This window comes from Cupressus sempervirens, chromosome 5, assembly GCF_028749045.1.
Source record: "Cupressus sempervirens isolate cs-2001-9-10 chromosome 5, ASM2874904v1, whole genome shotgun sequence".
Taxonomy (NCBI): domain Eukaryota; kingdom Viridiplantae; phylum Streptophyta; class Pinopsida; order Cupressales; family Cupressaceae; genus Cupressus; species Cupressus sempervirens.
Window position 1 is genome coordinate 111,006,594 of NC_143122.1, and position 13,987 is coordinate 111,020,580.

Below are 13,987 nucleotides of genomic sequence, written 5' to 3' on the forward strand. Positions count from 1 at the left end.
AAGGTTGAATGAGAATTTGCATTGAATTGTTGCTGAAATTCATACTCACATTTGGTCATATTCACATATGCAGAGATGAAGTTTCACCAAAAGTTCACCAGGTTTAACCACGATTGACTTGAGTTGACTAGTTTCGAAAAGAATTTTGAAATAATTAAATTAAATTATTTAATTAAATGGAGTACTTACTTTTAATTAATTAAACAAAGTTATTTAATTAAATGAGAAGCCATTCCTAATTAATTAAATGAAGTTATTTAATTAAATAAGAAAAGTGTCTCTAATTAACTAAAGATTATTTAATTAAATAGAAAAAGTAATTATGAGAGCATATCACATTTTATTAAATTAAATATCTCAAAAAAATATCTCTTCAATTCAAAAAGAGAAATTTCCAGTTCACTATTGATAAAAAATGACTTAAATCAGTTAACTCCTTTTTGTACTCAAATTGAATTAGTTAACTCCTTATTTTACTCAAATTAAATCTGTTAACTTCCTTTAATTTGGAAATCTTCGTTTATGACTGAACTTCACCTTTAATCCTGACCGTTGATTGAAATCGATCTCAACCGTTGATGAATTTCAAGAAAGTCCATTTAAGAGACCCTCATCTCTTCATTTTGAAAGGTTGAATGAGAATTTGCATCGAATTGTTGTTGGAATTCATACTCACATTTGCTCATATTCACATATGCAGAGATAAGTTTGTCCAAAAGTTGACCAGATTTAGCCACGGTTGACTTGAGTTGACTAGTTTTGAAAAGAATTTTGAAATAATTAAACGAAATTATTTAATTAAATGGAGTACTTACTTCTAATTAATTAAAAAAATTTATTTAATTAAATTCGAAGCTGTTCCTAATTAATTAAATGAAGTTATTTAATTAAATAAGAAAAGTGTCTCAAATTAACTAAAGATTATTTAATTAAATAGAAAAAGTAATTATGAGAGCATATCTCATTTTATTAAATTAAATATCTCAACAAAATCCCTCTTCAGTTCAAAAAGGGAAATTTTCAGTTCACTATTGGTAAAAAATGAGTTAAATCAGTTAACTCCTTTTTGTACTCAAATTGAATCAGTTAACTCCTTATTTTACTCAAATTAAATCTGTTAACTACCTTTAATTTGGAAATCTCCCTTTATGACTGAACTTCACCTTTAATCCTGACCGTAGATTGAAATCGATCTCGATCGTTGATGAATTCCAAGAAAGTCTATTTAAGAGACCCTCATCTCTTCATTTTGAAAGGTTGAATGAAAATTTGTATCGAATTCTTGCTAAAATTCATACTGACATTTGCTCATATTCACATACGCAGAGATAGAGTTTGACAAAAAGTTGACCAGATTTAACCACTATTGACTTGAGTTCACTAGTTTCGAAAAGAATTTTAAAATAATTAAACGAAATTATTTAATTAACTCGAGTAATTACTTCTAATTAATTAAACAAAGTTATTTAATTAAATGAGAAGGCATTCCTATTTAATTAAATGAAGTTATTTAATTAAATAAGAAAAGTGTCTCTAATTAAATAAAGATTATTAAATTAAATAGAAAAATTAATTATGAGAGCATATCTCATTTTATTAAATTAATAATCTCAACAAAATCTTTGCTCAGTTCAAAAAGGGAAATTTTCAGTTCACTATTGATAAAAAATGAGTTAAATGAGCTAACTCCTTTTTTTACTCAAATTGAGTCAGTTAACTCCTTATTTTACTCAAATTAAATCTGTTAACTCCCTTTAATTTGAAAATTTCCCTTTATAACTGAACTTCACCTTTAATCTTGACCGTTGATTGAAATCGATCTCAGCCGTTGATGAATTCCAAGAAAGTCTATTTAAGAGACCCTCATCTCTTCATTTTGAAAGGTTGAATGAGAATTTGCATCGAATTGTTGTCAGAATTCAATCTCACATTTGCTGATATTCACATAAGCAGAGATCAAATTTGATCAAAAGTTGACCAAATTTAACCACGGTTGACTTGAGTTGACTAGGTTCGAAAAGAATTTTGAAATAATTAAAGCAAATTATTTAATTAAATGGAGTACATACTTCTAATTAATTAAACAAAGTTATTTAATTAAATGAAAAGCCATTCCTAATTAATTAAATGAAGTTATTTAATTAAATAAGAAAGGTGTCTCTAATTAATTAAATATTATTTAATTAAATAGAAAAAGTAATTATGAGAGCATATCTCATTTTATTAAATTACATATCTCAACAAAATCTCTGTTTAGTTCAAAAAGAGAAATTTCCAGTTCATTATTGATAAAAAATGAGTTAAATCGGTTAACTCTTTTTTCTACTCAAATTGACTCAGTTAACTCTTTATTTTACTCAAATCAAATCTATTAACTCTCTTTAATTTGGGAATCTCCCTTTATGACTGAACTTCACCTTTAATCCTAACTGCTAATTGAAATCGATCTCAACCGTTGATGAATTTCAGGAAAGTCTATTTAAGAGGCCCTCATCTCTTCATTTTGAAAGGATGAATGAGAATTTGCATTGAATTGTTGCTGGAATTCATACTCACATTTGCTCATATTCACATATGCAACGATCAAGTTTGACCAAAAGTTGACCAGATTTAACCACGATTGACTTGAGTTGACTAGTTTCGAAAAGAATTTTGAAGTAATTAAACAAAATTATTTAATTTAATGGAGTACTTACTTCTAATTAATTAAAAAAAGTTATTCAATTAAATGAGAAGCCATTCCTAAATAATTAAACGATGTTATTTAATTAAATAAGAAAAGCGTCTCTAATTAATTAAAAATTATTTAATTAAATAGAAAAAGTAATTATGAGAGCATATCTCATTTTATTAAATTAAATATCTCAACAAAATCTCTCTTCAGTTCAAAAAGGGAAATTTTCAGTTCACTATTGATTTAAAATGAGTTAAATGAGTTAACTCTTTTTTATACTCAAATTGAATCAGTTAACTCCTTATTTTACTCAAATTAAATCTGTTAACTTCCTTTAATTTGAAAATCTCCTTTTATGACTGAACTTCACCTTTAATCCTGACCGTTGATTGAAATTGATCTCAACTCTTGATGAATTTTAGAAAAGTTTATTTAAGAGACCCTCATCTCTTCATTTTGAAAGGTTGAATGAGAATTTGCATCGAATTGGTTCTGGAATTCATACTCACATTTGCTGATATTCACATACACAGAGATCAAGTTTGACAAAAAGTTGACCAGATTTAACCACGGTTGACTTGAGTTGACTAGTTTCGAAAAGAATTTTGAAATAATTAAACAAAATTATTTAATTAAATGGAGTACTTACTTCTAATTAATTAAAAAAAGTTATTTAATTAAATAAAAAGCCATTCCTAATTAATTAAATGAAGTTATTTAATTAAATAAGAAAAGTGTCTCTAATTAATTAAAGATTATTTAATTAAATAGAAAAAGCAATTATGAGAGCATATCTCATTTTATTAAATTAAATATCTTAACAAAATATCTCTCCAGTTCAAAAAGGGAAATTTTCAGTTCACTACTGATCAAAAATGAGTTCAATCAGGTAACTCCTTTTTCTACTGAAATTGAATTTGTTAACTCTTTATTTTACTCAAATTAAATCTGTTAACACCCTTTAATTTAGAAATCTCCCTTTATAACTGAACTTCACCTTTAATCCTGACCGTTGAATAAAATCGATCTCAACCGTTGATGAATTCCAAGAAAGTCTATTTAAGAGACCCTCATCTATTAATTTGAAAGGTTGAATGAAAATTTTCACCGAATTATTGCTGGAATTCATACTCACATTTGCTCATATTCACATACCCAAAGATCAAGTTTGACCAAAAGTTGACCATATTTAACCACGGTTGAATTGAGTTAGCTAGCTTCCAAAAGAATTTTGAAATAATTAAATGAAATTATTTAATTAAATGGAGTACTTCTAATTAATTAAACAAAGTTATTTAATTAAATGAGAAGAAATTCCTAATTAATTAAACGAAGTTATTTAATTAAATAAGAAAAGTGTCTCTAATTAATTAAAGATTATTTAATTAAATAGAAAAAGTAATTATGAGAGCATATCTCATTTTATTAAATTAAATATCTCAAAAAAATCTCTCTTCAGTTCAAAAAGGGAAATTTCCAGTTCACTATTGATCAAAAATAAGTTAAATCAGTTAACTCCTTTTATTACTCAAATTGAATTAGGTAACTCTTTATTTTACTCAAATTAAATCTATTAACTCCCTTTAATTTGGAAATATCTCTTTATGACTAAACTTCACATTTAATCCTGACCGTTGATTGAAATTGATCTCAATCATTAATGAATTTCAAGAAAGTCTATTTCAGAGACCCTCATCTCTTCATTTTGAAATGTTGAATGAGAATTTGCACCGAGTTGTTGCTGAAATTCATACTCACATTTGCTCATATTCACATACGCAGAGATCAAGTTTGACCAAAAGTTCACCAGATTTAACCACGGTTGAGTTGAGTTGACTAGTTTCAATTTTTTTTTTGAAATAATTAAACAAAATTATTTAATTAAATGGAGTACTTACTTTTAATTAAATAAAAAAAGTTATCTAATTAAATGAGAAGCCATTCCTAGTTAATTAAATGAAGTTATTTAATTAAATAAGAAAATTGTCTCTAATTAATTAAAGTATATTTAATTAAATAGAAAAAGTAATTATGAGCGCATATCTCATTTTATTAAATTAAATATCTCAACAAAATCTCTCTTCAGTTCAAAAAGCGAAATTTTCAGTTCACTATTGATAAAAAATGAGTTAAATGAGTTAACTCTTTTTTCTACTCAAATTGAATCAATTAACTCCTTATTTTAATTAAATTAAATCTGTTAACTCTCTTTAATTTGAAAATCTCCCTTTATGACTGAATTTCACCTTTATTCCTGACCCTTGATTGAAATCGATCTCAACCGTTGATGAATTCCAAGAAAGTCTATTTAAGAGACACTCATCTCTTCATTTTTAAAGGTTGAATGAGAATTTGCATTGAATTGTTGCTAGAATTCATACTCACATTTGCTCATATTCACATACGCAGAGATCAAGTTTGAGCAAAGGTTGACCAGATTTAACCACGGTTGACTTGAGTTGACTAGTTTCGAAAAGAATTTTTAAATAATTAAACGAAATTATTTAATTAAATGGAGTACTTACTTCTAATTAATGAAACAAAGTTATTTAATTAAATGAGAAGCCATTCCTAATTAATTAAATGAAGTTATTTAATTAAATAAGAAAAGTGTCTCTAATTAATTAAAGATTATTTAATTAAATAGAAAAAGTAATTATGAGAGCATATCTCATTTTATTAAATTAAATATCTCAAAAAAATCTTTCTTCAGTTCAAAAAGGGAAATTTTCAGTTCACTATTGATAAAAAATGAGTTAAATCAGTTAACTCCTTTTTCTACTCAAATTGAATCAATTAACTCCTTATTTTACTCAAATTAAATCTGTTAACTCCCTCTAATTTGAAAATCTCTTTTTGTGACTAAACTTCACCTTTAATCCTGACCGTTGATTGAAATCAATCTCAACTATTGATGAATTCGAAGAAAGTCTATTTGAGAAACCCTCATCTCTTCATTTTGAAAGGTTGAATGAGAATTTGCATGAAATTGTTGTTGAAATTCATACTCACATTTGCTCATATTCACATACGCAGAGATCAAGGTTGACCAAAAGTTGACCAAATTTAACCACGGTTGCCTTGAGTTAACTAGTTTCAAATTTTGTTTTAAATAATTAAACAAAATTATTTAATTGAATGGAGTACTTACTTCTAATTAATAAACAAAGTTATTCAATTAAATGAGAAGCCATTCCTAATTAATTAAATGAATTTATTTAATTAAATAAGAAAAGTGTCTCTAAATAATTAAAGATTATTTAATTAAATAGAAAAAGTAATTATGAGAGCATATCTCATTTTATTAAATTAAATATCTCAAAAAAATCTCTCTTCAGTTCAAAAGAGAAATTTTCAATTCACTATATATCAAAAATGAGTTAAATTAGTTCACTCTTTTTTCTACTCAAATTGAATCAGTTAACTCCTTATTTTTCTCAAATTAAATCTGTTAACTCTCTTTAATTTGGAAATCTCCCTTTATGACTGAACTTCACCTTTAATCTTGACCGCTAATTGAAATATATCTCAACCGTTGATGAATTCCAAGAAAGTCTATTTGAGAGACCCTCATCTTTTCATTTTGAAAGGTTAAATGAGAATTTAGATTGAATTGTTGTTGAACTTCATATTCACATTTGCTCATATTCACATATGCAAAGATCAAGTTTCACCAAAAGTTGACTAGATCTAACCACGGTTGACTTGAGTTGACTACTTTCGAAAAGAATTTTGAAATAATTAAACTAAATTATTTAATTAAATGGAGTACTTACTTCTAATTAATTAAACAAAGTTATTTAATTAAATGAGAAGCCATTCCTAATTAATGAAATGCAGTTATTTAATTAAATAAGGAAAGTGTCTCTAATTAATTATAGATTATTTAATTAAATAGAAAAAGTAATTATGAGAGCATATCTCATTTTATTAAATTAAATATCTCAACAAATTCTCTCTTCAGTTCAAAAAGGGAAATTTCCAGTTGACTATTGATAAAAAATGACTTAGATCAGTTAACTCATTTTTCTACTCAAATTGAATCAGTTAACTCTTTATTTTACTCAAATTAAATCTTTTAACTCCCTTTAATTTGGAAATATCCCTTTATGACTAAACTTCACCTTTAATCCTGACCGTTGATTGAAATCGATCTCAACCATTAATGAATTCCAAGAAAGTCTATTTAAGAGACCCTCGTCTCTTCATTTTGAAAGGTTGAATGAAAATTTGCATCGAGTTGTTGTTGGAATTCATACTCACATTTGCTCATATTCACATACGCAGAGATCAAGTTTGACCAAAAGGTGACCAGATTTAACCACAGTTGACTTGAGTTGATTATTTTTAAATTTTTTTTTAAAATAATTCAACAAAATTATTTAATTAAATGGAGTACTTATTTCTAATTAATTAAACAAAGTTATTTAATTAGATGAGAAGCCATTCCTAATTAATTAAATAAAGTTATTTAATTAAATAAAAAAAGGTGTCTCTAATTAATTAAAGATTATTTAATTAAATAGAAAAAGTAATTATGAGAGCATATCTCATTTTATTAAATTAATTATCTCAACAAAATCTCTCTTCAGTTCAAAAAGGTAAATTTCTAGTTTAGTATTGACAAAAAATGAGTTAAATCAGTTAACTCATTTTTCTACTCAAATTGAATTAGTTAACTCCTTATTTTACTCAAATTAAATCTGTTAACTCCCTTTAATTTTGTGAGGCCTCACCCCGACCCTTCCTAGCACCTATGATACATTGTTATTTTGATGCTCATGCTGACATGTCAGAACATTATTGGATACACTGAACATTGTTATGCTATTTTGCGATGTGTGATGCCCTCTTCAGTTAGTTGATTTTGCCATTTAATGCTTATAAACATGTATAATGATGAAAGAAAATGTATGCAACACTAACACATTTGGTTATGCAAGTCAAAAGGTTAGAAATATGAGTAAAATTAGATAAACAACTATTTATTAAGAAGTGGATGCTTTAAATTATATATAATTCCTCTTGCATGTTATTCACATTATGCACGTGATTTTTGGACCTACTGATGTGTGCAATGAGTGTGCAGGAAAATCAGCCAAGATAACTCAATGGAAGAAACGGAGTTAAATTTTTTGTTAATTTTGTGCTAATCTTATATTGTAATTCTTTAAAGGTTGTAATTTGATCTTACTATTCTACTAACCTTTAATTTTCTCCAAACAAGCCTTTAAAGGCTTAGAGACATTAAATTAAAGTACCCCTATGGGTAAGGGTATGGGTGGGGGTACTTTCCAACCCTTTAGCCTCCTAAGTTGACTCTTAAGGTCTCTTAAAAACCCTATTATAGGCTGATTTCGAAAATGGGGTTGTTCCTTACTTGGGTTAGTAAAACCAACCTCCATCTTGAGTTACTGAAATCTTAGTGGAGTTAAGGACCTTACTTAGAGGCCCTTTTCGGGGGAGTTTTAGGGATGTCACCCAATCCTCTAGTTTTGGAGGAAGCCTTGAAGATTGAAGAAAGAAAGAAAAAGGGAAGCTCTTCTCAAACCTCCATTGCCATAACTCTTGTATGAAGGTAGGAGACCTTCACTCCATGAATGGTTCTTTATGTGTGTTCATGTTTTGAATCTTGCTTGAATCATTTTGGAGAGATTATGTAATGTTGCATTCTTGTTGTGTGTTGGGGTGGATTGGGAGGGATTTTATCTTGCTTTCCTTTGATGTTATTCATATGCCTTCTTGATGTTTTGTTTGTTTTGAGAGGTTTTCATGGGGATGTTCTTGGCAACACTCACCCTTAGATAGGGAAGAAGTGGTCACGCTTGGGGAAAGAGCCTTAGTTGGACCTCAATAGTGTAGAGTCTCCTCTCATGGAGAGAGGAGGGAGAAAAGGGTAGGGTGTATGGGCCCCTACTTGTCATCCCATACCTTGTTGTTATTGAGAATTCTTGAATGTGGTAAAGAATAAAAATCTTTGTGGATATAGCCTCGAAAGGGCTTTGTGAAAGAATAGAAATTCTTGAAGTTCTAGCCCCGAAAGGGCTAAGTGAAGGTATGGTGATAGACTTCTCCTATTGAGAAAATCCACCTTTCCCCTATATTGGTTCATTATTGGACCTATTGTGCAACCGGGTGGGAATGTATGTTCTTTTTGCTTGTCTCCTTGTGTTGTTATCCCCATGTTGTTTCTTGTATCTTCCATGTTTACTCTTGATGCAATGAAGACATTTGATAAAAGTCTCTTGTGGAAGCCTTGAAGAAAACTCAATGAATTGTAATATTATGTAAATTGTATTGAATTTGATGTAGTGGCAAAGACATCGGGTTTTCTTACTGGTTCCTTCCCGATGGAGCCTTGAACCAAGATGAATAATAGAAGAAAGAAAAGATTATGAAATTTTCCTTGCAATGATCTCATGTGATTTTTTTAATTTTTGCATATGTTGTGAGGAAATTAGAATGATAGTAAATGTCTAGAAATGGGAAATATGATTTTTCAATTATAATACTAAAAGGCAATTGGATGTGTTGAAGTTTCAATTCAATGTTGAACATTACCATGTTGTAATATCAATCCTATATTGTGATCACCAAGCTAGCATTTTTATTGTTAAGTTGCAATAATGATACAATTGAATTTGATAAGAATTATTCATCACCTTTCTTTTATTTCTGAATTTAGGTTCATGATTCCTTGATAAGATTCACAAAGTTAACTCTTTCATTGCCAAGTTTCATGTTGAATATAAACAATTGATCTAAAGATCATGTATTCCTTAAATTCAAATAGAAGGAAGATCCACCATTGTGATGTAGTGAACAAATAAATCATAATTTATGAGATGTAAGACACAAATATACCCTTGCATAACCTTGGAATTTGATACTGATTGTAACAATTCAAGTTGTCATTAGATTGGAATGCATTATTGAAACAAAGATGTATATATATATATATATATATATATATATATATAAAGAATGCCAACTCTTAGCCAAAATTGGCTTTCAAAAAATGTGCACCTCCATGCCTAAAAGACCTCTCTGGAAAATGTATGGGAAAGTTTATTTCCACTTCCTTGTCACAGAGAATATTCTATCAAGTATTCCCCCTTGTTATGCAAACTAAAATCATTGTCACTCCATTTAATAGTATAACTTTAAATGGATAGAAAATAAAGCATTTATTTATATATGTTAACACTTTTAAAATCCATCCCTCAACTATAAAACTTTTGAGTATTTAATTCATAGGACTATGGAAGCTGGTCGAATCACATGGAAGAGTTTTAAAATTGACTTTCCAACCACCTGTCAGCGAGTACAGGGGTCGATTCAATATAAGGAAGGGCAGGAGAATGTTAAAACTTAATTCTTTATTTGTTAACCCTGCCATGTCTCTTTTTTTTCCCTATCCCTGACCCTCTAGTGACGTGTGGGGCAAGTGAGGGCAGCTGGGTTGATGAGACAGGAGGGCACGGCTTGTAAAGCCTTCATAGGCCCTGCGTACCTTCTACCCCACGTAGGACAGGGGACGAACTTGCCACGCACATGCCTTGGGCAGCGCGTGGGCAGGCCCTAGGGGGGGGTCAGTCTTAGTCTTAGGGGGGTGTGGGGATTAGCTAGTAGGGTGGGAATGTTTAGTAGAAGTTAAATTTAGTTAGTGATAGAATAGTATAGGGATAGTCAGTATTGTTTTAGTTAATTTAGTTAATTTTGTTAAATTTATTAATTGTAGTTTAGGTTGTTGCTTAGTTAATTAATTGTTAAGTTAGCTTAAGATATTATTTTTAATTTGAAGATAGTTAGATGAGTGTTAATTTAATTGAATTAAATTTAGTTGTAATGGGCATGGGTTAGCTAGTTAATGCTCTAAGTAGTTTTGTTTTAAATTAAGATAGTTTAAGTTATCTTGTTTAATATAGTTACAAATAGAGATTAGATTTAATTTTAAGTTAGTTTTTTTAGGTAGTATTAATTAATCTATGTTAAGATAGCTTAGATTTAGTTATAATTTAATTAGTATTTGAATTGTTTAAATTGAGTTAGTATAAATTAACGTTAGTCATTCGATAATTGTTTGAAAGTTTCACCTTAAATGTAAAATACAATTTGTAGTTGGTATCTTAAATTCATGGATGGATTCTATCGTTAACTTAGATTAGAATCTTACTAATATATTAATTAAATTATGATTACTTTATGAGATTTGGAAGCATTTAAATTGTCTCTTGTTTTATATTGAGCTTGGTTAATTTAAGATCTTTTGTGTTATGCATATATGCTTAGGTTGATAGTCGAGCATTAACCAAAATGTTATAAGGATGTTAGTATAAAATAGAAATTAAAATGTAGGTTATTATAAGTTCGAATTTAAGATTTTAAGTTAATATTAGGACTTTTGAATTAAAATAGGGTTAACGTTTATAACTAGTTCGATACTATTTATGAGTTAGTTAATTGTAATGATTGACATTTCAATATTGGACCTTAAATTTTAATAAAGTTTGAACAAGGTTTAGTAACTTATAGATTCATTGAAAGTGTACTAGTCATAAATTTTAATAGCAAATAATTAAATCATTTAATTAGACGGTTATAAGTATGCTTGGAAAATTTTTAAGGTTAACTTAGATTTGGGATTAAAGTTGTTAAACATAATTAGAGTGAAGATGGTAGAAGTTAATTAATAACACTAAGCCTAAAAAAATTGATTGAAGTTGTAACGACGTTCAAATTGTGCATTTAGTAGTGAGGGCCTAATTAATTAAACCATCCTTAAGGTTGTAACAATTGTTCATGATTAGTTCTATTAGAGTTAAACCCCTTAAACTTTTTTGACCATGTTATCTTAATTAACCTTAGTTAATCCTATGAACATTTGTCGACCCTATCATCTTAAATAATTTTTTTTTAAAAAAATTGTGTGTTTTTGCCCTTAATTTTTGGGCATGACAAATTTGGAAATCTCCCTTTATGACTGAACTTCACCTTTAATCCTGACCGTTGATTGAAATCGATCTCAACTGTTGATGAATTCTATGAAAGTCTATTTAAGAGACCCTCATCTCTTCATTTTGAAAGGTTGAACGAGAATTTGGATCGAATTGTTGCTGAAATTCATACTTACATTTGCTCATATTCACATACGCAGAGATCAAGTTTGACCAAAAGTTGACCAGATTTAACCACGGTTGACTTGAGTTGACTAGTTTCTAAAAGAATTTTGAAATAATTAAATGAAATTATTTAATTAAATGGAGTACTTACTTCTAATTAATTAAAAAAAGTTATTTAATTAAATGAGAAGCCACTCCTAATTAATTAAAAGAAGTTATTTAATTAAATAAGAAAAGTGTCTCTAATTAACTAAATATTATTTAATTAAACAGAAAAAGTAATTATGAGAGCATATCTCATTTTATTAAATTAAATATCTCAACACAATCTCTCTTTAGTTCAAAAAGGGAAATTTCCAGTTCACTATTGATAAAAAATGAGTTAAATAAGTTAACTCTTTTTTCTACTCAAATTGAATCAGTTAACTCCTTATTTTAATCAAATTAAATCTGTTAACTCCCGTTAATTTGAAAATCTCCCTTTATGACTGAACTTCTCGTTTAATCCTAACCGCTGATTGAAATTGATCTAAACCGTTGATCAATTTTAAGAAAGTCTATTTAAGAGACCTTCATCTCTTCATTTTGAAAGGTTGAATGAGAATTTGCATCAAATTGTTGCTGGAATTCATACTCACATTTGCTCATATTCACATACGCAAAGATCAAGTTTGACCAAAAGTTGACAAGATTTAACCACGGTTGACTTGAGTTGAATAGTTTTCTAAAAGAATTTTTAAATAATTAAACGAAATTATTTAATTAAATGGAGTACTTACTTCTAATTAATTAAACCAAGTTATTTAATTAAATGAGAAGCCATTCCTAATTAATTAAATGAAGATATTTAATTAAATAAGAAAAGTGTCTCTAATTAATTAAAGATTATTTAATTAAATAGAAAAAGTAATTATGAGAGCATATCTCATTTTATTAAATTAAATATCTCAACAAAATCTCTCTTCAGTTCAAAAAGGGAAACTTCCAGTTCACTATTAATAAAAAATGAGTTTAATCAACTCCTTTTTCTACTCAAATTGAATCAGTTAACTCCTTATTTTACTCAAATTAAATCTGTTAACTCCATTTAATTTGCAAATCTCACTTTATGACTGAACTTCACCTTTAATCCTGACTGTTGATTTAAATCGATCTCAACCATTGATGAATTCCAAGAAAGTCTATTTAAGAGACCCTCATCTCTTCATTTTCAAAGGTTGAATGAGAATTTGGATCAAATTGTTGCTGGAATTCATACTCACATTTGCTCATATTCACATACGCAAAGATCAAGTTTGACCAAAAGTTAACCAGATTTAACCACAATTGACTTGAGTTGACTAGTTTTGAAATTTTTTTTGAAATAATTAAACAAAATTATTTCATTAGATGGAGTACTTACTTCTAATTAATTAAACAATGTTATTTAAATAAATTAGAAGCCATTCCTAATTAAATAAATGAAGTTATTTAATTAAATAAGAAAAGTGTCTCTAATGAATTAAAGATTACTTAATTAAATAGAAAAAGTAATTATGAGAGCATATCTCATTTTATTAAATTAAATATCTCAACAAAATCTCTGTTTAGTTCAAAAAGAGAAATTTTCAGTTCACCATTGATAAAGAATGAGTTAAATGAGTTAACTCTTTTTTCTACTCAAATTGAATCAGTTAACTCCTTATTTTACTCAAATTAAATTTGTTAACTTCCTTTAATTTGGAAATCTCCTTTTATGACTGAACTTCACCTTTAATCCTAACCGCTAATTGAAATCAATCTGAACCGTTGAAGAATTCTATGAAAGTCTATTTAAGAGAACCTCATCTCTTCATTTTGAAAGGTTGAATGAGAATTTGCATCAAATTGTTTTTGGAATTCATACTCACATTAGCTCATATTCACATACGCACAGATCAAGTTTGACAAAAAGTTGACCACATTTAACCACAGTTGACTTGAGTTGACTAGTTTAAAAAATAATTTTGAAATAATTAAACAAAATTATTTAATTAAATAGATTACTTACTTCTAATTAATTAAACAAAGTTATTTAATTAAATGAGAAGCCATTACTAATTAATTAAATGAAGTTATTTAATTAAATAAGAAAAGTGTCTGTAATTAATTAAAGATTATTTAATTACATAGAAAAAGTAATAATGAGAGCATATCTCATTTTATTAAATTA